We start from the raw sequence: 26924 nt of genomic DNA on the forward strand, positions 1-26924 counted from the left end.
GAAAGGGGCAGCTTGCTTTCTTGAACTGTGATGGTTAGCATTCAGCACAAATCACTATCTCACAGATGAGAGGCAAATGGTAACACATTTGAAAACAAGAGGGTAGATTTTCCTTCCACTCCTGCAATGGGTGAGGTAGTTCCTACATGTTCAAAACTCCAATTAACCCTTACCACAGGTGATCTTACATACATCTTTGCAGTCTTCATGCAGTTGTGTAAGCGTCCATGCAGATCTCTCTTGCACCTGACAATACACAGTCTCCAGAAACACACTTTTAGCACACAGGCAGCTGCTTCTCCTGCATTCCCATGCTTACTATTCAGCACTGTGTGGTATTTCAGATAGCAGTGTGTAACGCTAACACATTCAACATCACCAAGGCTCATTTCCTTTGCTCTAGTCTAATCACTCACCCAGGTTCCACATGCTCATGGTCTCAAGTAGCTGTTAGGACATGTGCTCTTTTCTGCCTCTCTAAACTATAAGGAAAATGTGTCAGGCTGTTACAGTAATTATCACTTGCTCTACCACAGTAGTAAATGTGCTTTGAAATTGCCAATCAAATATCATTTTCCGCCTAGAATCACACCATGAGTCTGTGTGCACACAGGAATTGTTGTCAGAGATTTAATTCATGTTGCTCTTGTTCTGTAAGACTTGCACTCGTAGGAAAGGGGCAGCTTGTTTTCTTGAACTGTGATGGTTAGCAGTCAGCACAAATCACTATCTCACAGATGAGAGGCAAATGGTAACACATTCGAAAACAGCAGGTAGATTTTCCTTCCACTCCTGCAATGGGTGAGGTAGTTCCTACATGTTCAAAACTCCAATTAATCCTTACCACAGTTGATCTTACATACATCTCTGCAGTCTTCATGCAGTTGTGCAAGCGTCCATGCAGAACTCTCTTGCACCTGACAATACACAGTCTCCAGAAACACACTCTTAGCACACAGGCAGCTGCTTCTCCTGCATTCCCATGCTTACTATTCAGCACTGTGTGGTATTTCAGATAGCAGTGTGTAACGCTAACACATTCAACATCACCAAGGCTCATTTCCTTTGCTCTAGGCTAATCACTCACCCAGGTTCTACATGCTCATGGTCTCAAGTAGCTGTTAGGACATGTGCTCTTTTCTGCCTCTCTAAACTATAAGGAAAATGTGTCAGGCTGTTACCGTAATTATCACTTGCTCTACCACAGTAGTAAATGTGCTCTGAAATTGCCAATCAAATATCGTTTTCTGCCTAGAATCACACCATGAGTCTGTGTGCACACAGGAATTGTTGTCAGAGATTTAATTCGTGTTGCTCTTGTTCTGTAAGACTTGCACTCATAGGAAAGGGGCAGCTTGTTTTCTTGAACTGTGATGGTTAGCATTCAGCACAAATCACTATCTCACAGATGAGAGGCAAATGGTAACACATTTGAAAACAGCAGGGTAGATTTTCCTTCACCTCCTGCAATGGGTGAGGTAGTTCTTACATGTTCAAAACTCCAATTAATCCTTACCACAGGTGATCTTACATACATCTCTACAGTCTTCATGCAGTTGTGCAAGCGTCCATGCAGATCTCTCTTGCACCTGACAATACACAGTCTCCAGAAACACACTCTTAGCACACAGGCAGCTGCTTCTCCTGCATTCCCATGCTTACTATTCAGCACTGTGAGGTATTTCAGATAGCAGTGTGTAACGCTAACACATTCAACATCACCACGGCTCATTTCCTTTGCTCTAGTCTAATCACTCACCCAGGTTCCACATGCTCATGGTCTCAAGTAGCTGTTAGGACATGTGCTCTTTTCTGCCTCTCTAAACTATAAGTAAAATGTGTCAGGCTGTTACAGTAATTATCACTTGCTCTACCACAGTGGTAAATGTGCTTTGAAATTGCCAATCAAATATCGTTTTTTGCCTAGAATCACACCATGAGTCTGTTTGCACACAGGAATTGTTGTCAGAGATTTAATTTGTGTTGCTCTTGTTCTGTAAGACTTGCACTCGTAGGAAAGGGGCAGCTTGTTTTCTTGAACTGTGATGGTTAGCATTCAGCACAAATCACTATCTCACAGATGAGAGGCAAATGGTAACACATTTGAAAACAACAGGGTACATTTTCCTTCCACTCCTGCAATGGGTGAGGTAGTTCCTACATGTTCAAAACTCCAATTAACCCTTACCACAGGTGATCTTACATACATCTCTGCAGTCTTCATGCAGTTGTGCAAGCGTCCATGTAGAACTCTCTTGCACCTGACAATACACAGTCTCCAGAAACACACTCTTAGCACACAGGCAGCTGCTTCTCCTGCATTCCCATGCTTACTATTCAGCACTGTGTGGTATTTCAGATAGCAGTGTTTAACGCTAACACATTCAACATTACCAAGGCTCATTTCCTTTGCTCTAGTCTAATCACTCACCCAGGTTCCACATGCTCATGGTCTCAAGTAGCTGTTAGGACATGTGCTCTTTTCTGCCTCTCTAAACTATAAGGAAAATGTGTCAGGCTGTTACAGTAATTATCACTTGCTCTACCACAGTGGTAAATGTGCTTTGAAATTGCCAATCAAATATCGTTTTCCGCCTAGAATCACACCATGAGTCTGTGTGCACACAGGAATTGTTGTAAGAGATTTAATTCGTGTTGCTCTTGTTCTGTAAGACTTGCACTCGTAGGAAAGGGGCAGCTTGCTTTCTTGAACTGTGATGGTTAGCATTCAGCACAAATCACTATCTCACAGATGAGAGGCAAATGGTAACACATTTGAAAACAACAGGGTAGATTTTCCTTCCACTCCTGCAATGGGTGAGGTTGTTCCTACATGTTCAAAACTCCAATTAACCCTTACCACAGGTGATCTTACATACATCTCTGCAGTCTTCATGCAGTTGTGCAAGCGTCCATGCAGATCTCTCTTGCACTTGACAATACACAGTCTCCAGAAACACACTCTTAGCACACAGGCAGCTGCTTCTCCTGCATTCCCATGCTTACTATTCAGCACTGTGTGGTATTTCAGATAGCAGTGTGTAACGCTAACACATTCAACATTACCAAGGCTCATTTCCTTTGCTCTAGTCTAATCACTCACCCAGGTTCCACATGCTCATGGTCTCAAGTAGCTGTTAGGACATGTGCTCTTTTCTGCCTCTCTAAACTATAAGGAAAATGAGTCAGGCTGTTACAGTAATTATCACTTGCTCTACCACAGTGGTAAATGTGCTTTGAAATTGCCAATCAAATATCGTTTTCCGCCTAGAATCACACCATGAGTCTGTGTGCACACAGGAATTGTTGTCAGAGATTTAATTCGTGTTGCTCTTGTTCTGTAAGACTTGCACTCGTAGGAAAGGGGCAGCTTGCTTTCTTGAACTGTGATGGTTAGCATTCAGCACAAATCACTATCTCACAGATGAGAGGCAAATGGTAACACATTTGAAAACAACAGGGAAGATTTTCCTTCCACTCCTGCAATGGGTGAGGTAGTTCCTACATGTTCAAAACTCCAATTAACCCTTACCACAGGTGATCTTACATACATCTTTGCAGTCTTCATGCAGTTGTGTAAGCGTCCATGCAGATCTCTCTTGCACCTGACAATACACAGTCTCCAGAAACACACTTTTAGCACACAGGCAGCTGCTTCTCCTGCATTCCCATGCTTACTATTCAGCACTGTGTGGTATTTCAGATAGCAGTGTGTAACGCTAACACATTCAACATCACCAAGGCTCATTTCCTTTGCTCTAGACTAATCACTCACCCAGGTTCCACATGCTCATGGTCTCAAGTAGCTGTTAGGACATATGCTCTTTTCTGCCTCTCTAAACTATAAGGAAAATGTGTCAGGCTGTTACAGTAATTATCACTTGCTCTACTACAGTAGTAAATGTGCTTTGAAATTGCCAATTAAATATCGTTTTCCGCCTAGAATCACACCATGAGTCTGTGTGCACACAGGAATTGTTGTCAGAGATTTAATTCGTGTTGCTCTTGTTCTGTAAGACTTGCACTCGTAGGAAAGGGGCAGCTTGTTTTCTTGAACTGTGATGGTTAGCATTCAGCACAAATCACTATCTCACAGATGAGAGGCAAATGGTAACACATTTGAAAACAGCAGGTAGATTTTCCTTCCACTCCTGCAATGGGTGAGGTAGTTCCTACATGTTCAAAACTCCAATTAATCCTTACCACAGGTGATCTTACATACATCTCTGCAGTCTTCATGCAGTTGTGCAAGCGTCCATGCAGATCTCTCTTGCACCTGACAATACACAGTCTCCAGAAACACACTCAGCACACAGGCAGCTGCTTCTCCTGTATTCCCATGCTTACTAATAAGCACTGTGTGATATTTCAGATAGCAGTGTGTAACGCTAACACATTCAACATTACCAAGGCTCATTTCCTTTGCTCTAGTCTAATCACTCACCCAGGTTCCACATGCTCATGGTCTCAAGTAGCTGTTAGGGCATTTGCTCTTTTCTGCCTCTCTAAACTATAAGCAAAATGTGTCAGGCTGTTACAGTAATTATCACTTGCTCTACCACAGTAGTAAATGTGCTTTGAAATTGCCAATCAAATATCGTTTTCTGCCTAGAATCACACCATGAGTCTGTGTGCACACAGGAATTGTTGTCAGAGATTTAATTTGTGTTGCTCTTGTTCTGTAAGACTTGCACTTGTAGGAAAGGGGCAGCTTGCTTTCTTGAACTGTGATGGTTAGCATTCAGCACAAATCACTATCTCACAGATGAGAGGCAAATGGTAACACATTTGAAAACAACAGGGTAGATTTCCTTCCACTCCTGCAATGGGTGAGGTAGTTCCTACATGTTCAAAACTCCAATTAACCCTTACCACAGGTGATCTTACATACATCTCTGCAGTCTTCATGCAGTTGTGTAAGCGTCCATGCAGATCTCTCTTGCACCTGACAATACACAGTCTCCAGAAACACACTCTTAGCACACAGGCAGCTTCTTCTCCTGCATTCCCATGCTTACTATTCAGCACTGTGTGGTATTTCAGATAGCAGTGTGTAACGCTAACACATTCAACATCACCAAGGCTCATTTCCTTTGCTCTAGGCTAATCACTCACCCAGGTTCTACATGCTCATGGTCTCAAGTAGCTGTTAGGACATGTGCTCTTTTCTGCCTCTCTAAACTATAAGGAAAATGTGTCAGGCTGTTACAGTAATTATCACTTGCTCTACCACAGTAGTAAATGTGCTCTGAAATTGCCAATCAAATATCGTTTTCTGCCTAGAATCACACCATGAGTCTGTGTGCACACAGGAATTGTTGTCAGAGATTTAATTTGTGTTGCGCTTGTTCTGTAAGACTTGCACTCGTAGGAAAGCGGCAGCTTGCTTTCTTGAACTGTGATGGTTAGCATTCAGCACAAATCACTATCTCACAGATGAGAGGCAAATGGTAACACATTTGAAAACAACAGGGTAGATTTTCCTTCCACTCCTGCAATGGGTGAGGTAGTTCCTACATGTTCAAAACTCCAATTAACCCTTACCACAGGTGATCTTACATACATCTTTGCAGTCTTCATGCAGTTGTGTAAGCGTCCATGCAGATCTCTCTTGCACCTGACAATACACAGTCTCCAGAATCACACTCTTAGCACACAGGCAGCTGCTTCTCCTGCATTCCCATGCTTACTATTCAGCACTGTGTGGTATTTCAGATAGCAGTGTGTAACGCTAACACATTCAACATCACCAAGGCTCATTTCCTTTGCTCTAGTCTAATCACTCACCCAGGTTCCACATGCTCATGGTCTCAAGTAGCTGTTAGGACATATGCTCTTTTCTGCCTCTCTAAACTATAAGGAAAATGTGTCAGGCTGTTACAGTAATTATCACTTGCTCTACCACAGTAGTATATGTGCTTTGAAATTGCCAATCAAATATCGTTTTCCGCCTAGAGTCACACCATGAGTCTGTGTGCACACAGGAATTGTTGTCAGAGATTTAATTCGTGTTGCTCTTGTTCTGTAAGACTTGCACTCGTAGGAAAGGGGCAGCTTGTTTTCTTGAACTGTGATGGTTAGCATTCAGCACAAATCACTATCTCACAGATGAGAGGCAAATGGTAACACATTTGAAAACAGCAGGTAGATTTTCCTTCCACTCCTGCAATGGGTGAGGTAGTTCCTACATGTTCAAAACTCCAATTAATCCTTACCACAGGTGATCTTACATACATCTCTGCAGTCTTCATGCAGTTGTGCAAGCGTCCATGCAGATCTCTCTTGCACCTGACAATACACAGTCTCCAGAAACACACTCTTAGCACACAGGCAGCTGCTTCTCCTGCATTCCCTTGCTTACTATTCAGCACTGTGTGGTATTTCAGATAGAAGTGTGTAACGCTAACACATTCAACATTACCAAGGCTCATTTCCTTTGCTCTAGTCTAATCACTCACCCAGGTTCCACATGCTCATGGTCTCAAGTAGCTGTTAGGACATGTGCTCTTTTCTGCCTCTCTAAACTATAAGCAAAATGTGTCAGGCTGTTACAGTAATTATCACTTGCTCTACCACAGTAGTAAATGTGCTTTGAAATTGCCAATCAAATATCGTTTTCTGCCTAGAATCACACCATGAGTCTGTGTGCACACAGGAATTGTTGTCAGAGATTTAATTTGTGTTGCTCTTGTTCTGTAAGACTTGCACTCGTAGGAAAGGGGCAGCTTGCTTTCTTGAACTGTGATGGTTAGCATTCAGCACAAACCACTATCTCACAGATGAGAGGCAAATGGTAACACATTTGAAAACAACAGGGTAGATTTTCTTTCCACTCCTGCAATGGGTGAGGTAGTTCCTACATGTTCAAAACTCCAATTAACCCTTACCACAGGTGATCTTACATACATCTCTGCAGTCTTCATGCAGTTGTGTAAGCGTCCATGCAGATCTCTCTTGCACCTGACAATACACAGTCTCCAGAAACACACTCTTAGCACACAGGCAGCTTCTTCTCCTGCATTTCCATGCTTACTATTCAGCACTGTGTGGTATTTCAGATAGCAGTGTGTAACGCTAACACATTCAACATCACCAAGGCTCATTTCCTTTGCTCTAGGCTAACCACTCACCCAGGTTCTACATGCTCATGGTCTCAAGTAGCTGTTAGGACATGTGCTCTTTTCTGCCTCTCTAAACTATAAGGAAAATGTGTCAGGCTGTTACAGTAATTATCACTTGCTCTACCACAGTAGTAAATGTGCTCTGAAATTGCCAATCAAATATCGTTTTCTGCCTAGAATCACACCATGAGTCTGTGTGCACACAGGAATTGTTGTCAGAGATTTAATTCGTGTTGCTCTTGTTCTGTAAGACTTGCACTCGTAGGAAAGGGGCAGCTTGTTTTCTTGAACTGTAATGGTTAGCATTCAGCACAAATCACTATCTCACAGATGAGAGGCAAATGGTAACACATTTGAAAACAGCAGGGTAGATTTTCCTTCACCTCCTGCAATGGGTGAGGTTGTTCCTACATGTTCAAAACAACAATTAATCCTTACCACAGGTGATCTTACATACATCTCTACAGTCTTCATGCAGTTGTGCAAGCGTCCATGCAGATCTCTCTTGCACCTGACAATACACAGTCTCCAGAAACACACTCTTAGCACACAGGCAGCTGCTTCTCCTGCATTCCCATGCTTACTATTCAGCACTGTGAGGTATTTCAGATAGCAGTGTGTAACGCTAACACATTCAACATCACCAAGGCTCATTTCCTTTGCTCTAGTCTAATCACTCACCCAGGTTCCACATGCTCATGGTCTCAAGTAGCTGTTAGGACATGTGCTCTTTTCTGCCTCTCTAAACTATAAGGAAAATGTGTCAGGCTGTTACAGTAATTATCACTTGCTCTACCACAGTGGTAAAAGTGCTTTGAAATTGCCAATCAAATATCGTTTTCTGCCTAGAATCACACAATGAGTCTGTGTCCACACAGGAATTGTTGTCAGAGATTTCATTTGTGTTACTCTTGTTCTGTAAGACTTGCACTCGTAGGAAAGGGGCAGCTTGTTTTCTTGAACTGTGATGGTTAGCATTCAGCACAAATCACTATCTCACAGATGAGAGGCAAATGGTAACTCTTTTGAAAACAACAGGGTAAATTTTCCTTCTACTCTTGCAATGGGTGAGGTAGTTCCTACATGTTCAAAACTCCAATTAACCCTTACCACAGGTGATCTTACATACATCTCTGCAGTCTTCATGCAGTTGTGCAAGCGTCCATGCAGATCTCTCTTGCACCTGACAATACACAGTCTCCAGAAACACACTCTTAGCACACAGGCAGCTGCTTCTCCTGTATTCCCATGCTTACTAATAAGCACTGTGTGGTATTTCAGATAGCAGTGTGTAACGCTAACACATTCAACATTACCAAAGCTCATTTCCTTTGCTCTAGGCTAATCACTCACCCAGGTTCTACATGCTCATGGTCTCAAGTAGCTGTTAGGACATGTGCTCTTTTCTGCCTCTATAAACTATAAGGAAAATGTGTCAGGCTGTTACAGTAATTATCACTTGCTCTACCACAGTAGTAAATGTGCTCTGAAATTGCCAATCAAATATCGTTTTCTGCCTAGAATCACACCATGAGTCTGTGTGCACACAGGAATTGTTGTCAGAGATTTAATTCGTGTTGCTCTTGTTCTGTAAGACTTGCACTCGTAGGAAAGCGGCAGCTTGCTTTCTTGAACTGTGATGGTTAGCATTCAGCACAAATCACTATCTCACAGATGAGAGGCAAATGGTAACACATTTGAAAACAACAGGGTAGATTTCCCTTCCACTCCTGCAATGGGTGAGGTAGTTCCTACATGTTCAAAACTCCAATTAACCCTTACCACAGGTGATCTTACATACATCTTTGCAGTCTTCATGCAGTTGTGTAAGCGTCCATGCAGATCTCTCTTGCACCTGACAATACACAGTCTCCAGAATCACACTCTTAGCACACAGGCAGCTGCTTCTCCTGCATTCCCATGCTTACTATTCAGCACTGTGTGGTATTTCAGATAGCAGTGTGTAACGCTAACACATTCAACATCACCAAGGCTCATTTCCTTTGCTCTAGTCTAATCACTCACCCAGGTTCCACATGCTCATGGTCTCAAGTAGCTGTTAGGACATATGCTCTTTTCTGCCTCTCTAAACTATAAGGAAAATGTGTCAGGCTGTTACAGTAATTATCACTTGCTCTACCACAGTAGTAAATGTGCTTTGAAATTGCCAATCAAATATCGTTTTCCGCCTAGAGTCACACCATGAGTCTGTGTGCACACAGGAATTGTTGTCAGAGATTTATTTCGTGTTGCTCTTGTTCTGTAAGACTTGCACTCGTAGGAAAGGGGCAGCTTGTTTTCTTGAACTGTGATGGTTAGCATTCAGCACAAATCACTATCTCACAGATGAGAGGCAAATGGTAACACATTTGAAAACAGCAGGTAGATTTTCCTTCCACTCCTGCAATGGGTGAGGTAGTTCCTACGTGTTCAAAACTCCAATTAATCCTTACCACAGGTGATCTTACATACATCTCTGCAGTCTTCATGCAGTTGTGCAAGCGTCCATGCAGATCTCTCTTGCACCTGACAATACACAGTCTCCAGAAACACACTCTTAGCACACAGGCAGCTGCTTCTCCTGTATTCCCATGCTTACTAATAAGCACTGTGTGGTATTTCAGATAGCAGTGTGTAACGCTAACACATTCAACATTACCAAGGCTCATTTCCTTTGCTCTAGTCTAATCACTCACCCAGGTTCCACATGCTCATGGTCTCAAGTAGCTGTTAGGGCATTTGCTCTTTTCTGCCTCTCTAAACTATAAGCAAAATGTGTCAGGCTGTTACAGTAATTATCACTTGCTCTACCACAGTAGTAAATGTGCTTTGAAATTGCCAATCAAATATCGTTTTCTGCCTAGAATCACACCATGAGTCTGTGTGCACACAGGAATTGTTGTCAGAGATTTAATTTGTGTTGCTCTTGTTCTGTAAGACTTGCACTTGTAGGAAAGGGGCATCTTGCTTTCTTGAACTGTGATGGTTAGCATTCAGCACAAATCACTATCTCACAGATGAGAGGCAAATGGTAACACATTTGAAAACAACAGGGTAGATTTCCTTCCACTCCTGCAATGGGTGAGGTAGTTCCTACATGTTCAAAACTCCAATTAACCCTTACCACAGGTGATCTTACATACATCTCTGCAGTCTTCATGCAGTTGTGTAAGCGTCCATGCAGATCTCTCTTGCACCTGACAATACACAGTCTCCAGAAACACACTCTTAGCACACAGGCAGCTTCTTCTCCTGCATTCCCATGCTTACTATTCAGCACTGTGTGGTATTTCAGATAGCAGTGTGTAACGCTAACACATTCAACATCACCAAGGCTCATTTCCTTTGCTCTAGGCTAATCACTCACCCAGGTTCTACATGCTCATGGTCTCAAGTAGCTGTTAGGACATGTGCTCTTTTCTGCCTCTCTAAACTATAAGGAAAATGTGTCAGGCTGTTACAGTAATTATCACTTGCTCTACCACAGTAGTAAATGTGCTCTGAAATTGCCAATCAAATATCGTTTTCTGCCTAGAATCACACCATGAGTCTGTGTGCACACAGGAATTGTTGTCAGAGATTTAATTCGTGTTGCTCTTGTTCTGTAAGACTTGCACTCGTAGGAAAGCGGCAGCTTGCTTTCTTGAACTGTGATGGTTAGCATTCAGCACAAATCACTATCTCACAGATGAGAGGCAAATGGTAACACATTTGAAAACAACAGGGTAGATTTTCCTTCCACTCCTGCAATGGGTGAGGTAGTTCCTACATGTTCAAAACTCCAATTAACCCTTACCACAGGTGATCTTACATACATCTTTGCAGTCTTCATGCAGTTGTGTAAGCGTCCATGCAGATCTCTCTTGCACCTGACAATACACAGTCTCCAGAATCACACTCTTAGCACACAGGCAGCTGCTTCTCCTGCATTACCATGCTTACTATTCAGCACTGTGTGGTATTTCAGATAGCAGTGTGTAACGCTAACACATTCAACATCACCAAGGCTCATTTCCTTTGCTCTAGTCTAATCACTCACCCAGGTTCCACATGCTCATGGTCTCAAGTAGCTGTTAGGACATATGCTCTTTTCTGCCTCTCTAAACTATAAGGAAAATGTGTCAGGCTGTTACAGTAATTATCACTTGCTCTACCACAGTAGTAAATGTGCTTTGAAATTGCCAATCAAATATCGTTTTCCGCCTAGAGTCACACCATGAGTCTGTGTGCACACAGGAATTGTTGTCAGAGATTTAATTCGTGTTGCTCTTGTTCTGTAAGACTTGCACTCGTAGGAAAGGGGCAGCTTGTTTTCTTGAACTGTGATGGTTAGCATTCAGCACAAATCACTATCTCACAGATGGGAGGCAAATGGTAACACATTTGAAAACAGCAGGTAGATTTTCCTTCCACTCCTGCAATGGGTGAGGTAGTTCCTACATGTTCAAAACTCCAATTAATCCTTACCACAGGTGATCTTACATACATCTCTGCAGTCTTCATGCAGTTGTGCAAGCGTCCATGCAGATCTCTCTTGCACCTGACAATACACAGTCTCCAGAAACACACTATTAGCACACAGGCAGCTGCTTCTCCTGCATTCCCTTGCTTACTATTCAGCACTGTGTGGTATTTCAGATAGCAGTGTGTAACGCTAACACATTCAACATTACCAAGGCTCATTTCCTTTGCTCTAGTCTAATCACTCACCCAGGTTCCACATGCTCATGGTCTCAAGTAGCTGTTAGGACATGTGCTCTTTTCTGCCTCTCTAAACTATAAGCAAAATGTGTCAGGCTGTTACAGTAATTATCACTTGCTCTACCACAGTAGTAAATTTGCTTTGAAATTGCCAATCAAATATCGTTTTCTGCCTAGAATCACACCATGAGTCTGTGTGCACACAGGAATTGTTGTCAGAGATTTAATTTGTGTTGCTCTTGTTCTGTAAGACTTGCACTCGTAGGAAAGGGGCAGCTTGCTTTCTTGAACTGTGATGGTTAGCATTCAGCACAAATCACTATCTCACAGATGAGAGGCAAATGGTAACACATTTGAAAACAACAGGGTAGATTTTCCTTCCACTCCTGCAATGGGTGAGGTAGTTCCTACATGTTCAAAACTCCAATTAACCCTTACCACAGGTGATCTTACATACATCTCTGCAGTCTTCATGCAGTTGTGTAAGCGTCCATGCAGATCTCTCTTGCACCTGACAATACACAGTCTCCAGAAACACACTCTTAGCACACAGGCAGCTTCTTCTCCTGCATTTCCATGCTTACTATTCAGCACTGTGTGGTATTTCAGATAGCAGTGTGTAACGCTAACACATTCAACATCACCAAGGCTCATTTCCTTTGCTCTAGGCTAATCACTCACCCAGGTTCTACATGCTCATGGTCTCAAGTAGCTGTTAGGACATGTGCTCTTTTCTGCCTCTCTAAACTATAAGGAAAATGTGTCAGGCTGTTACAGTAATTATCACTTGCTCTACCACAGTAGTAAATGTGCTCTGAAATTGCCAATCAAATATCGTTTTCTGCCTAGAATCACACCATGAGTCTGTGTGCACACAGGAATTGTTGTCAGAGATTTAATTCGTGTTGCTCTTGTTCTGTAAGACTTGCACTCGTAGGAAAGGGGCAGCTTGTTTTCTTGAACTGTAATGGTTAGCATTCAGCACAAATCACTATCTCACAGATGAGAGGCAAATGGTAACACATTTGAAAACAGCAGGGTAGATTTTCCTTCACCTCCTGCAATGGGTGAGGTTGTTCCTACATGTTCAAAACAACAATTAATCCTTACCACAGGTGATCTTACATACATCTCTACAGTCTTCATGCAGTTGTGCAAGCGTCCATGCAGATCTCTCTTGCACCTGACAATACACAGTCTCCAGAAACACACTCTTAGCACACAGGCAGCTGCTTCTCCTGCATTCCCATGCTTACTATTCAGCACTGTGAGGTATTTCAGATAGCAGTGTGTAACGCTAACACATTCAACATCACCAAGGCTCATTTCCTTTGCTCTAGTCTAATCACTCACCCAGGTTCCACATGCTCATGGTCTCAAGTAGCTGTTAGGACATGTGCTCTTTTCTGCCTCTCTAAACTATAAGGAAAATGTGTCAGGCTGTTACAGTAATTATCACTTGCTCTACCACAGTGGTAAATGTGCTTTAAAATTGCCAATCAAATATCGTTTTCTGCCTAGAATCACACAATGAGTCTGTGTCCACACAGGAATTGTTGTCAGAGATTTAATTTGTGTTACTCTTGTTCTGTAAGACTTGCACTCGTAGGAAAGGGGCAGCTTGTTTTCTTGAACTGTGATGGTTAGCATTCAGCACAAATCACTATCTCACAGATGAGAGGCAAATGGTAACTCTTTTGAAAACAACAGGGTACATTTTCCTTCTACTCTTGCAATGGGTGAGGTAGTTCCTACATGTTCAAAACTCCAATTAACCCTTACCACAGGTGATCTTACATACATCTCTGCAGTCTTCATGCAGTTGTGCAAGCGTCCATGCAGATCTCTCTTGCACCTGACAATACACAGTCTCCAGAAACACACTCTTAGCACACAGGCAGCTGCTTCTCCTGTATTCCCATGGGTAAATGGACATAATATCGAAAAAATAATATCGAACAACAAGAATATCGAAGGTAAAATATCGAGATAACATTAATATCGAAGTGTAGAATATCGAGGTAAGTAATATCGTGTTTTAAGTGTTTAGTAAAATATCGAAGTATGAAATATCGAAGTAGTAATATCGTTTGAAGATAATATCGATTGAATAGTTTTGTGAGAAATATCGAAATATAATATATATATTGTTTAAAATGTGTATTTCATGTATATTGAATAAGTAAATTGTTTAATCATATTTGTATAAATACTTTATTATTGTTTAAAATATAATTAATAGTGTTAAGTAATTTATTGTATGATATGTTTTAGGAGCGGGATGTTGGGTTATTAGGGGATAAGGGTGGGGAGTGTTTTAAAAATATTAGTGTAAAATCAGATAATAATTTAAAATTATTAAATAATAAATAATTATGAATAGTAAATTGTAATGAAATTTCTAAATTAAATATTAGTAATTTAGAAAAAATAAAGAAATTATATAAATTTTTTAGGAGCGGGATGTTGGGTTATTAGGGGATAAGGGTGGGGAGTGTTTTAAAAATGTTATAGTAAAATCAGATAATGTAAAAATTAGGAATATTTTAGATTTCGAAATTTAACAATTTCTATACAAATTCGAAATAAAATATTTTAAAATTAAAATGGAATATTTTTTTTTTTTTATGAGTGGGATGTATGGTTATTAGGGGATAATGGTGGGGAGTGTTTTAAAAATTTTAGTGTAAAATCGGATAATAATTTAAAATTATTAAATAATAAATAATTATGAATAGTAAATTGTAATGAAATTTCTAAATTAAATATTAGTAATTTAGAAAAAATCAAGAAATTATATAAATTTTTTAGGAGCGGGATGTTGGGTTATTAGGGGATAAGGGTGGGGAGTGTTTTAAAAATGTTATAGTAAAATCAGATAATAATGTAAAAATTAGGAATATTTTAGATTTCGAAATTTAACAATTTCTATATAAATTCGAAATAAAATATTTTAAAATTAAAATGAAATATAATTTTTTTTTATGAGTGGGATGTATGGTTATTAGTGTATAAGGGTGGGGTGTGTATTAAAAAGATTAGTGTAAAATCAGATAATAATTTATAAATATTACATAAAAAATAATTATGAATAGTAAATTGTAAAGAAAATTCCAAATTAAATATTTATAATTTAGAAATTAAAAAAAAAATTATATATATTTTTTAGGAGCGGGATGTTGGGTTATTAGGGGATAAGGGTGAGGAGTGTTTTAAAAATGTTATAGTAAAAACAGATAAAAATGTAAAATTTTGTAATATTTAAGATTTCGAAATTTAAACATTTCTATAAAAATTATAAAGTAGATTTTGTAAAAATCTAATGAAATATTTTTTTAAATTTATGAGTGGGATGTATGGTTATTAGTGTATAAGGGTGGGGAGTGTATTACAAAGATTAGTGTAAAATCAGATAAAAATTTAAAATATTACATAATAAATAATTATGAATAGGAAATTGTAAAGAAAATTATAAATTAAATATTTATAATTTTGAAATTTAAAATTATATTATATATATTTTTTAGGAGCGGGATGTGGGGTTATTAGGGGATAAGGGTGGGGAGTGTTTTAAAAATGTTATAGTAAAATCAGATAATAATGTAAAAATTTGTAAATTTTTAGATTTCGCAATTTAAAAATTTATATAAAATTACGAAATTGAATATTTTCAAATTCTAATGAAATATTAATTTTGTTTTAGGAGTGGGATGTAGGGTTATTAGTGTATAAGGGTGGGGAGTGTATTAAAAAGATTACTCTAAAATTGGATAATAAGTTATAAATATTATTACTAAAGAATTAGACATGTTAAAATTTTAATTTCATTTTGACAATGTTTAAAAAATATTTTCAAAATAATTTCGACCTTATTTTTTTGTTTCATGGTAGGGAATTTGGGTTTTAAGGGTGTAAGGGTGTGGATTGTATTTTAATGATTGTTACAAAATTATAGAGTAATAAATAAATATTTAATTGGGAATAATTGTAATATGTGAACATTTTGGGACTAATGTAGGTAAATAAATTTAACCTGTTCTTAAATACCCAGCCATACCTAATCGGTACATTAGAATCTGTAAGTTATATGTAGGTAACAATTCGGTAACAGTTACCTATTCGGTAACATTAGGTAATCACGATTCGGAATTCACCTAATCCGTAAATACCCAGGTGGTATTTACTCAATCGGTAAATACCCAGGTGGTATTTACCCAATCGGTAAATACCGAGGTGGTATTTAGCTATTCGGAAAATACCAAGGTGGTATTTAGCGATTCCTAAAATACAAAGGAAAATACCACCTTCCCTTAACTAAGTAGCTAATATCATAATGATGTTATAATAGAAGGTCTCTTAGGCTTGAATAGGGGACCCCATACCTCAAAAATAAGCTCAGTGAAATCACATCTCAGGAGCATCAGGAGCCGTCTCGCAGGAAGGCTCGTCTTCAGTCTGAATAATAAACCTGATGTCTGTGACATGAAAAGCAACAACTTTCAGGTATTTGCAGCTGCGCGTGTGTCATGGCTAAAGAGTGGGTCGAACAACCTAGAGTGGAACACATGCATTGTGTAAAATTCCAGACTGTGTGTCACAGCATGTACAGACCAAGGTCTCTGCGCAGAGCTTGGGATGGAAACAACAGAATGCACTCGTCTGAAGGAAGTCTCGAGTAAGCAGTTTATTCAAGACAGAACATGTAAACCCAGTGTCGTGTGCAAAGACAAAAATATGGCTACATAACATTCAACGTGGTTATGCCAACTGAACAATGTATGCACGTATTCAGGGAGAACTCACTACACGCCCCCTTGAGCGAAGCAATATGTAATAGGCAAGAAAAGAGAGAACGCAGAGTTCAGTTTCGTCAGAGCAGAACAAGGCGTAACCAATGCAGCGCCAAAGTCCTAAAGTCCAATTAATTGCAGCATAAAATTCAAAAAAACACAATGCAAGTATAGTAAAAAACTCAAGCCGACCATCAGGAAGAGAAAAAAGAGAAATAAAAGAAATAAATGTTGCGCCAGGGTGCTGTCCAGTAGTACAGGCGCAATGGACGACAATCCAGTTAATCCATGAATGTATAGGCAGCATATGTGGCCACGGCTTCCAACAAAAATTCGTTTGCAGGGCCACTAAAAGTCTCAGCCATCCAATTAAGTAAAGAAAAGGAACATACGTGTTCTCCAACCAACGGAGCCTCTAGCACAATCAGAGGGCACCCGGAATGTTCCTCCAAATAGCTCATGGACAAGAAGTCGGAGGCTGCCGCTGAGATGTCCCAATTACCCAGGATACCATGCGCCGCCCCACACGCCATGATCCGGACACCAGAACAGGCCAACTCGTGAGACACTAAGGGCCTCATTAGTCGATCGAAATCCGGCACCGGAGACACTATGTTGGTCAAGCACAAATCCAGAGGCCATTCAAAGGGACAATCCAGGCAGTGTAATACAGGTTGTACGCAGGTGAAGTTGGAATACCTGAAGGATAATCCATAAGCCAGACTCAAAGTCGCCAATGCCAAAGTACCATAGAAGTCAAGCATCCGATCACGAAGAAGATGCAGACGGGACAGGTGCTCGTGTGGCATAGAAGGAGTAGCCATTCCGGAATATGGAAAGGAAAAGCAGCACACCTGCCACTAGCGCCAGGAGCAGCGGGACACCTCCAAAGATGATCGAGAACAGTGAATGAACAAATGCCGGTATTACACCAAAAATAGTTTGGGAAGAGGTCACGAGACCCGAGCCCACATGTTTAAAAAAATGAGCCAGGCCGGTGGTGGACAAGGCATTGATAATAGTTTGGATCAAAGAGCCCAAATGCAGGGGGAGGTCAGTATTCAGAGGCGCCTGTATCTCATTGCGCGTATGAGCAACGTGAAGGAGAAATGTTTTAGTAGAGGAAGTCAAAGGAACCTCTTTGTGGGACAATGGCTCTCTATTCGGCTCAACTTGTTGAACTCTGCTTTCAAGGTTGGAATCGAAGGCCAGATGGAAACATCCCGCCGCACATGCGGGGGTGGAAAAAGAACAGTATTGCAGCAGACAACTTAATGCGAGACAGTGATGTACTGGATTCCCACTCACATCCAGCAGCAAGCTTCATTATTCAACATTAAATGAATAGCGTTTGCAAGCAGAGTGAAAGAAGGTGTAATCACAGGCACTGGGATACCTCGTAGGACGCACGCCAGAATCTGGGCTTGTACATAGCATGCGCCGTGTACTTGCATGTGCCTATTGTCTGATGTATGGATCATAGAAGAGAGTGTGCTAAAGCTTTTATCTATAACGGCTAAGGCCTTCTCCATGTTTGCTTGGTCAATAGCTCTCAATCTGGAAGCCGCCTCACTGTGCGACAACTTGCAGACTTCGTTGTAAATAGCATACGCCCACCTTTTGGTTATGCCACCCAAAGGACCATTCACAAAATCACTCAATTCGGTATGCACCTTGATGGAGTGGGTGGACTTCCTGATCCTGTAGATGTGCTCTGTGTCAGCTGGTGGACAGATTGGGATGTGTGTACCATAAATGCAGCCAATGAAATGGGGGAACTGTGCCATGTGAGAAATGTCTGTTTTTGTTTACTGCAGTGCAGCCTGTGTGTTGTGGAAGCAGATGTAGTGGTGCATTCTCTGCATCATGGCATCCAGGAAATTCAAGAAGGAACGGGACAGCCAACTCTGGGATACACCACCCACCGCAGCTGTCACCACCTGATAACCGCCGGATGCCAACACATGTGGGCTGCAGAGTACCTGCACATGTGGGGGTTTGGCGTGCGCCCTTCTTATTGGCTGGTCCAGGAGTGGGTGCAGGTCCCTGATTAAGTCAATGATGGTTTCGGGGTGTAGCTTGGACCTCTCATGTATCTCTGCATCAGTCAGCTGGAATAGTGTGATGCGCTGTCTGTAGATGCGTTCCTCCCGTCGCCAAACCCTCAGTCCTGCTGCCTGTACATGTAGGCGCCTTGCAATGACGTACATAGCGGACATGTTGTCCACGCTGTTGCATTTTGGGATTGCTTATCTGCACTGTTGATTGTTACCACCTGCTTTCAATCCGTGTTAATTACCTACTCTTATTTACCCATTGTCTTGGATTTCTTAATTACCTAGTGCTCCTACATGTCATTTTCATTTTTACCACTTCATATTTACCACTTCATATTTACCTATTCGTTAATTATGTATTCGGTAACTCTTAATCCGTATTTAGGAATTCTGTGAATATGAATCGGTATTTACCCCCTCATATTTACCTAAAAGTGGTTTTTGGACTCCTACATCTCACTTGTTTGAATATCCGTCGGTAACCGCATATTTACCTAAAATCCGCCGTTACCCACCTGTATTTGGCTACCTACATGAGGCCCCTTATGTCGAAATTGAATTATGTAATTTTAATAGGAAAATCTAATTTCAATATTTATGTAGTGTTTATGGGTGGGATTTGGGTATATTAGGGGAGAAGGGTGGGGAGTAATTTTTAAAAATAATAGTGTAAATATAGATTATACAAAAAATCACATTATTTGTAAATATTGTGAAATCAAAAATTTACAAATATAAATATAATAAAATAATTGTATAGTTGATGGAAAAGATATTGTACATATTTTTTTTAAAATTATGGTGATTATGGGATAGGGGTGGGTATTGCAACTATAGTTTTTTAATTTTTAATAGTTTATAAATTATATCTCATAGTTAATACATGTAGCTCATTAATATTTTAAGTGATCTTATAACCAGCACCTTCTCTCAGTTTGATCTTTCTGGAGTGGGAATATTAAATTATATAGGGTTAATGTCCAGCACCTGTCCTGACTTAATGTTAGCTGGAGTGGGAATAGTAAATTATATACAGTTAGTGTCCAGCATCTTCCTTGAGTTTATGTTAACTGGAGTGGGAATAGTAAATTATATAGGGTTACTGTCCAGCACCTTTCTTGAGTTTATGTTAACTGGAGTGGGAATAGTAAATCATATAGGGTTAATGTCCAGCACCTTTCCTGACTTAATGTTAACTGGAGGGGAATAGTAAATTATATAGGGTTACTGTCCAGCACCTTTCTTGAGTTTATGTTAACTGGAGTGGGAATAGTAAATTATATAGGGTTACTGTCCAGCACCTTTCTTGAGTTTATGTTAACTGGAGTGGGAATAGTAAATTATATAGGGTTAATGTCCAGCACCTGTCCTGACTTAATGTTAACTGGAGTGGGAATAGTAAATTATATACAGTTAGTGTCCAGCATCTTCCCTGAGTTTATGATATCTGGAGTGGGAATATTAAATTATTTAGGGTTAGTGTCCAGCACCTTTCCTGACTTTATGTTAACTGGAGTGGGAATAGTAAATTATATAGGGTTACTGTCCAGCACCTTTCTTGAGTTTATGTTAACTGGAGTGGGAATAGTAAATTATATAGGGTTACTGTCCAGCACCTTTCTTGAGTTTATGTTAATTGGAGTGGGAATAGTAAATTATATAGGGTTAATGTCCAGTACCTGTCCTGACTTAATGTTAACTGGAGTGGGAATAGTAAATTATATACAGTTAGTGTCCAGCATCTTCCCTGAGTTTATGATATCTGGAGTGGGAATATTAAATTTTTTAGGGTTAGTGTCTAGCACCTTTCCGGACTTTATGTTAACTGGAGTGGGAATAGTAAATTATATAGGGTTACTGTCCAGCACCTTTCTTGAGTTTATGTTAACTGGAGTGGGAATAGTAAATTATATAGGGCTACTGTCCAGCACCTTTCTTCAGTTTATGTTAACTGGAGTGGGAATAGTAAATTATATAGGGTTACTGTCCAGCACCTTTCCTGACTTTATGTTAACTGGAGTGGGAATATTAAATTATATACGGTTACTGTCCAGCACCTTTCTTGAATTTATGTTAACTGGAGTGGGAATAGTAAATTATATAGGGTCACTGTCCAGCACATTTCCTGAATTTATGTTAACTGGAGTGGGAATAGTAAATTATATAGGGTTATTGTCCAGCACCTTTCTTGAGTTTATGTTAACTGGAGTGGGATTAGTAAATTATATAGGGCTACTGTCCAACACCTTTCATGAGTTTATGTTAACTGCAGTGGGAATAGTAAATTATATAGGGTTACTGTCCAGCACCTTTCCTGACTTAATGTTAACTGGAGTGGGAATAGTAAATTATATACAGTTAGTGTCCAGCATCTTCTCTGAGTTTATGATATCTGGAGTGGGAATATTAAATTATTTAGGGATAGTGTCCAGCACCTTTCCTGACTTTATGTTAACTGGAGTGGGAATAGTAAATTATATAGGGTTACTGTCCAGCACTTTTATTGATTTTATGTTAACTGGAGTGGGAATAGTAAATTATATAGGGTTAGTGTCCAGCAGTTTTCCTGACTTTAATGTAAGTGAAATGGGAATAGTAATTTCTATAGGGTTAGTGTGCTGAATGTATATGTATTGTGTTAATGAAGTATGCTTTTGGATGTAATTGAGGATAAAAAATGTGATTTTTACATTTAAAAAAAAAAAATTAGCTACATTATATATGTGAGAGTTATAAATTAGGAAATCCAATGACACATTTTATCTTTTTATATAATCTTTATTTTTTTTAAAGAAACTAGTCAGATGATTTTTTTTTTTATTTACAGAATGGAGTATACATTAGTAGAGATACAGGAAATATGCTTTCATTTGTGTCTTTTTCAAATGTTTAAATTAAAATAAAATGTATTCATATTATTACATTTCATAACAGAAGTATTGATAATAACAAAAAAACATACATAACATTTATTACTTTTTAACATTGTTAGCAAAAAAACATTCTTACAGTATTCATATAATAATGTTTTTGTTGGCTATATACATAAAAAATATCATTGCATATTTAATTTCTGAAGAATATTTTTTCATTTTGATTTTGTTGTTGTACATAATTAGTACATGATACAAATTATGTTTTTATGCAATGTATTTTTAATGATTATTAATAATATTATTGTAGGAAATGTTAATATTATTAATTTTTATATTTTATAATTATATGAAAACTAATTTTTGTAACATGTACATTTTGTTAATAAATGTTAAATAATATAAACATTTTCTTAGTGTTTGTACAGTTGTGAAAATAAATTACTGTATTATAATCATAATAATAATGTTTTTATAATTATTATGAATATAATTTTTAAAGGTATTATTTTTTAGAAAATAATTTTCTACTAATTTTGATACATTTATGTGATATTTTTATATGATTATAATGTGTTCAATTTATTTACACTGATTTAAGCAGGGATTTTCATTTGAATGGGATTATTTTGTAACCTGTTCATGTTATTTTGGGTCATGTTGGAATGAGGAAGTTCGCGGTTGGAAGCTGCTTCGCGTTGAGCAAGGTAAGGGGTGTTTTAAGTATTAAGTGTTATTAAATACTTATGTTTAGGGTAGTTAGGATGTTTATAGTGTATTGATAGATAATTTAAAATGTTTTGGGTGTTTTTGACGTGTTACTAATGATTTAGTTACGTCTGTTTGTTTACTGGTAGTGACGTAGTTTTCGAAGTAAATATTGTGATTAAATATGTGTTGTTTTTAAATGATGTAATTGTATTTATTAAATGTATTTGGGTGTGATTGTGTGGGTGGGTATGTTTTCTTCTGTTTTTCAGGTAAATGTTGATCGATGTGTTTTTCGAAGACCAACACGCGTTTTTTTTTTTAAAGCGTGTGTTACTTGATTTAATTAATATTGTTAACACACTTTTTAAGTTTTTACGGGATTTCATGGAGCGTTTATTTAGATTTTTAAATTGTTTTCGGGTTTTTGAGGGTTTGGATATTATGATGAAAAGAGAGACGTTTTTTTTTTTTTTTAAAGTGTGTTTTAGTTAATGGAACAAATAAAGTTATCACACTGTTTTTTTTAACCCGGATTTCCTGGAGCGTTTGTTACAATTTTGACCTTTTTTTCGGATTTTTGAATGTTTCACGTTTTTGGATTGGCCGAGGATGGATTTACATTGGATGTGTTTATTTTTTCTTTTTACTTGGTGGAATTCATCTTGTATGGGTACATCAATGGTAAGTTATATTTTGTGAACATTTGGGTGGGAAATGTTATTATAGTTTATTGTTATATATATTACATTTACAGAATTAATATTTAATTGTACATATATATTTCTTCTAAGAAAATGAAATGTTTCTGACAATTATATATTATTTCTGAAAATATAGTATTAATTTATGATTGCAATAGTTTATTGTATTGACCTATTTCATTTATTAGCTGTGTGTATGTTAATTATAAAATGCTTTTGGCTATTAGTGATAGGTAGTCTAGTCCACTTGTTGATGGGTATAGGTTTACTTGACTTTGTAGTAGATCAAACATTTGTTTGGTTTGTTTTGTTAATTTAGGACCTATTTGAGTCACAGATTGTTGCATCCGTAATTCTTGGTAGCTTTGTTCTTTTTGTAGAGATTCCACCAGTTTTTGTAGGGTAGGTTTCCCTCTGCTTGTAGTTGCTTGGAAGGCATTATGCCATCCTTCAACACTATTGTTTGTTTTGGATTGTTTATTTAAGGTACTCAGGTATACATTCCACCAAGGAATGTGGAACTTTGGTTGTCTTCTATGTCCTGATCTATGTAATCTTCCCACCCAGGTGTCCTCAAAGTAGTCTAGAAGTTGGCTTAATTTGTCTTCGTTCTTTTTGTAATAGGGACTTTCAATGAGAATATTATAGTGTTCTGCTACATCTGTTACAGGTACGTATGCTAGTGCTATTAGTTTTTTAACCTGGTAGGCAAAAGTACTATCTGTAGCATATTGTACACTTAGGGTGGACTTTTGCAGATGTCTCCATAGACTCTGGTTAAAATGATAATAGCAACCTTGGATTGCTGTGTGTGGATAATTTTTTAGTATTGAATTGATCATGGCTAATTCGAAATCAATAATTATTTTTTGTGGGAAAAAATTATCGGTTTCTTCTTGAATTTTGGTTAATATTTCTATGTATGTTGTTTGCTGTTTATTTGGTAAGAGGGCATAGATGAATGGAATGTTAGAATGGTGGTACAATCCATGCACTGTGTACAGCTGGTAAAATGGTTTTGGACAAACTTTAAAAGTTCCATCCATCATCCAAGTGTCACATTGTTGTAATTTCACTAAATTGTTTGCAGTAGCAAACATAATTATTCTTTTATCAGGAGATTTGTTGTAAAAAAAAATAAATGGTTCATTACTGTGAGTTATGCTTAATTCTGGGGGAATAATTACTGTCTCAAATGTTTTAGGGGTAGGTAAAGTTTTGGTAGTTAGTTTTTTTTGTCTAGCTATAGTTCTTTTTAAACAATCAATTGGGGGTAATTGTGCTGATGCATGGTGTGGTATTTTAATTAATTGTTCTTTGAGTATTTGGGTGGTGGGTTTATCAGTGCTAGTACTTGCTTCTTTAATGTTTTCAAGAGCATTTCTAACTTCTATCTCTGTAATATTGGGGGGGTGATTATGTTCTTTTACAGAAAGAACAGTGATTTCTTTTGTAATAGCTCTACCATAGCATTTGTTTGAGTAGTATTTGCTACATTTCCAAAACATTTTCAGACCACTTTGTTTTTCTTGTGTATATACATAACCCATATAACATAACAACATTTTATTTTTTTGAGATGTTATAAATTCTGCACCTTCAGTCATGTTGTTCTGTATTATGCTAGGGGAGATGAAAAAATATTTTGTAAATATAAACAATGTTATAGATATTTTAAATATATTTACATTTTAGTGAATATACTTACAATGTTTAATTTGATGTGTTGAAAGATGTTAATTAGCTGACTTCAAGCTTTCAGTTTAATCTTGGAGATAGATTATCTGTTGATAAGAAAAAAAAATATTGTTAATAGTTGGATACATTATTTTGAATGTGCTACTGTTTTAAGGGGGAAAGTAACATTCTGGATGCGTATTTTAGGCTGTTTAATGATTGAGGTTTATATACTTACTTATGTGTTTGGTCCAGTAGGTGATTGCGTAGAAGGTAGTTTTCGATGGTTCAGTGGTTTTCTGTAGAGGCGAGAAATAAGGAAAAAATATTTTTTAGAATAATTTTTTGTAATTAATAGTTGTAGGTCGGTAGGAAAAAGTAAAACAATACTTACATTGATTAATATTAGAGTTGTGGGGGTGTCCAAAATATTTCGGTAATTTTAGGAGGTATCTATAGAGGAGAAATGAATGTAATTAAATCAAGTGTAGTACATTCATTTATAGAAATAGTTTCAGCTGTAGAATTGTAGATTCGTTGCTTTATAAATAGAGTAAAACTTACTTTCTGTAGTTGTTAAATTTTCTTTAGGATTGTAATTCTTCTTTCAGGAAATAGTTGAGTAGAGTTTCGTCTTCTTTCTTCTTTTCAGTTTGTAGTGTGAAAGAGATGTTGAAATGTAGTGGTTTTATAGTGTGCAATTAATTAGTTGCTTCATTTCATTGGTTTAATTTGAAATGTGAGCATCTCATTGGTCCACATGAATTTTTTTTTTATCTACTGGCTGTTTGTTTCCTTGTAAGGAAAACGCTAATTAGCAACTTATTAGTAGTAAGTAATTGTTTATTTGTATTATTACATGCTTTAAATATATTTTTAAATTTGGTTTAATGGATGTATAATAATTATAACATTATTTATGTTATGAAATGTATTCATATAGTTTATGGAATGTTTATTTTTAAATGTATATGTTAGAAGGAAAATTTTAATGTTATTTAGGTGTTTTATTATGTATTACAATGTTAATGTATGTGTTGGGCTTAAAGTATATTATCTAAATATTTTTTTAGATAGTCGATATAGCGAAATTAACTATATTTTGGTTGTCTATATTTTTGTTTTCGATAATTTTAACATTTACATAGTAATTTAAGAGTAGACGATAATGTTGTTAACTATATTTTTAACTTCGATATAATCATATACGATAATTTGTAAAGACGATATTGTGTACTCGATATTTTAGTATTTTCTTAAATAAGTATGGTGAGTCGATAATATTGTAGTCGATAATTTGGCAACGATATTTTAAGTACTCGATATTTTGGTAATCGATATTATGTCAGTGATCCATTCCCATGCTTACTAATAAGCACTGTGTGGTATTTCAGATAGCAGTGTGTAACGCTAACACATTCAACATTACCAAGGCTCATTTCCTTTGCTCTAGTCTAATCACTCACCCAGGTTCCACATGCTCATGATCTCAAGTAGCTGTTAGGGCATTTGCTCTTTTCTGCCTCTCTAAACTATAAGCAAAATGTGTCAGGCTGTTACAGTAATTATCACTTGCTCTACGACAGTAGTAAATGTGCTTTGAAATTGCCAATCAAATATCGTTTTTTGCCTAGAATCACAACATGAGTCTGTGTGCACACAGGAATTGTTGTCAGAGATTTAATTTGTGTTGCTCTTGTTCTGTAAGACTTGCACTTGTAGGAAAGGGGCAGCTTGCTTTCTTGAACTGTGATGGTTAGCATTCAGCACAAATAACTATCTCACAGATGAGAGGCAAATGGTAACACATTTGAAAACAACAGGGTAGATTTCCTTCCACTCCTGCAATGGGTGAGGTAGTTCCTACATGTTCAAAACTCCAATTAACCCTTACCACAGGCGATCTTACATACATCTCTGCAGTCTTCATGCAGTTGTGTAAGCGTCCATGCAGATCTCTCTTGCACCTGACAATACACAGTCTCCAGAAACACACTCTTAGCACACAGGCAGCTTCTTCTCCTGCATTCCCATGCTTACTATTCAGCACTGTGTGGTATTTCAGATAGCAGTGTGTAACGCTAACACATTCAACATCACCAAGGCTCATTTCCTTTGCTCTAGGCTAATCACTCACCCAGGTTCTACAACTCATGGTCTCAAGTAGCTGTTAGGACATGTGCTCTTTTCTGCCTCTCTAAACTATAAGGAAAATGTGTCAGGCTGTTACAGTAATTATCACTTGCTCTACCACAGTAGTAAATGTGCTCTGAAATTGCCAATCAAATATCGT

The sequence above is a fragment of the Triturus cristatus genome, chromosome 1_1 (genome assembly GCF_964204655.1).
Source record: "Triturus cristatus chromosome 1_1, aTriCri1.1, whole genome shotgun sequence".
In the NCBI taxonomy this organism is placed as follows: domain Eukaryota; kingdom Metazoa; phylum Chordata; class Amphibia; order Caudata; family Salamandridae; genus Triturus; species Triturus cristatus.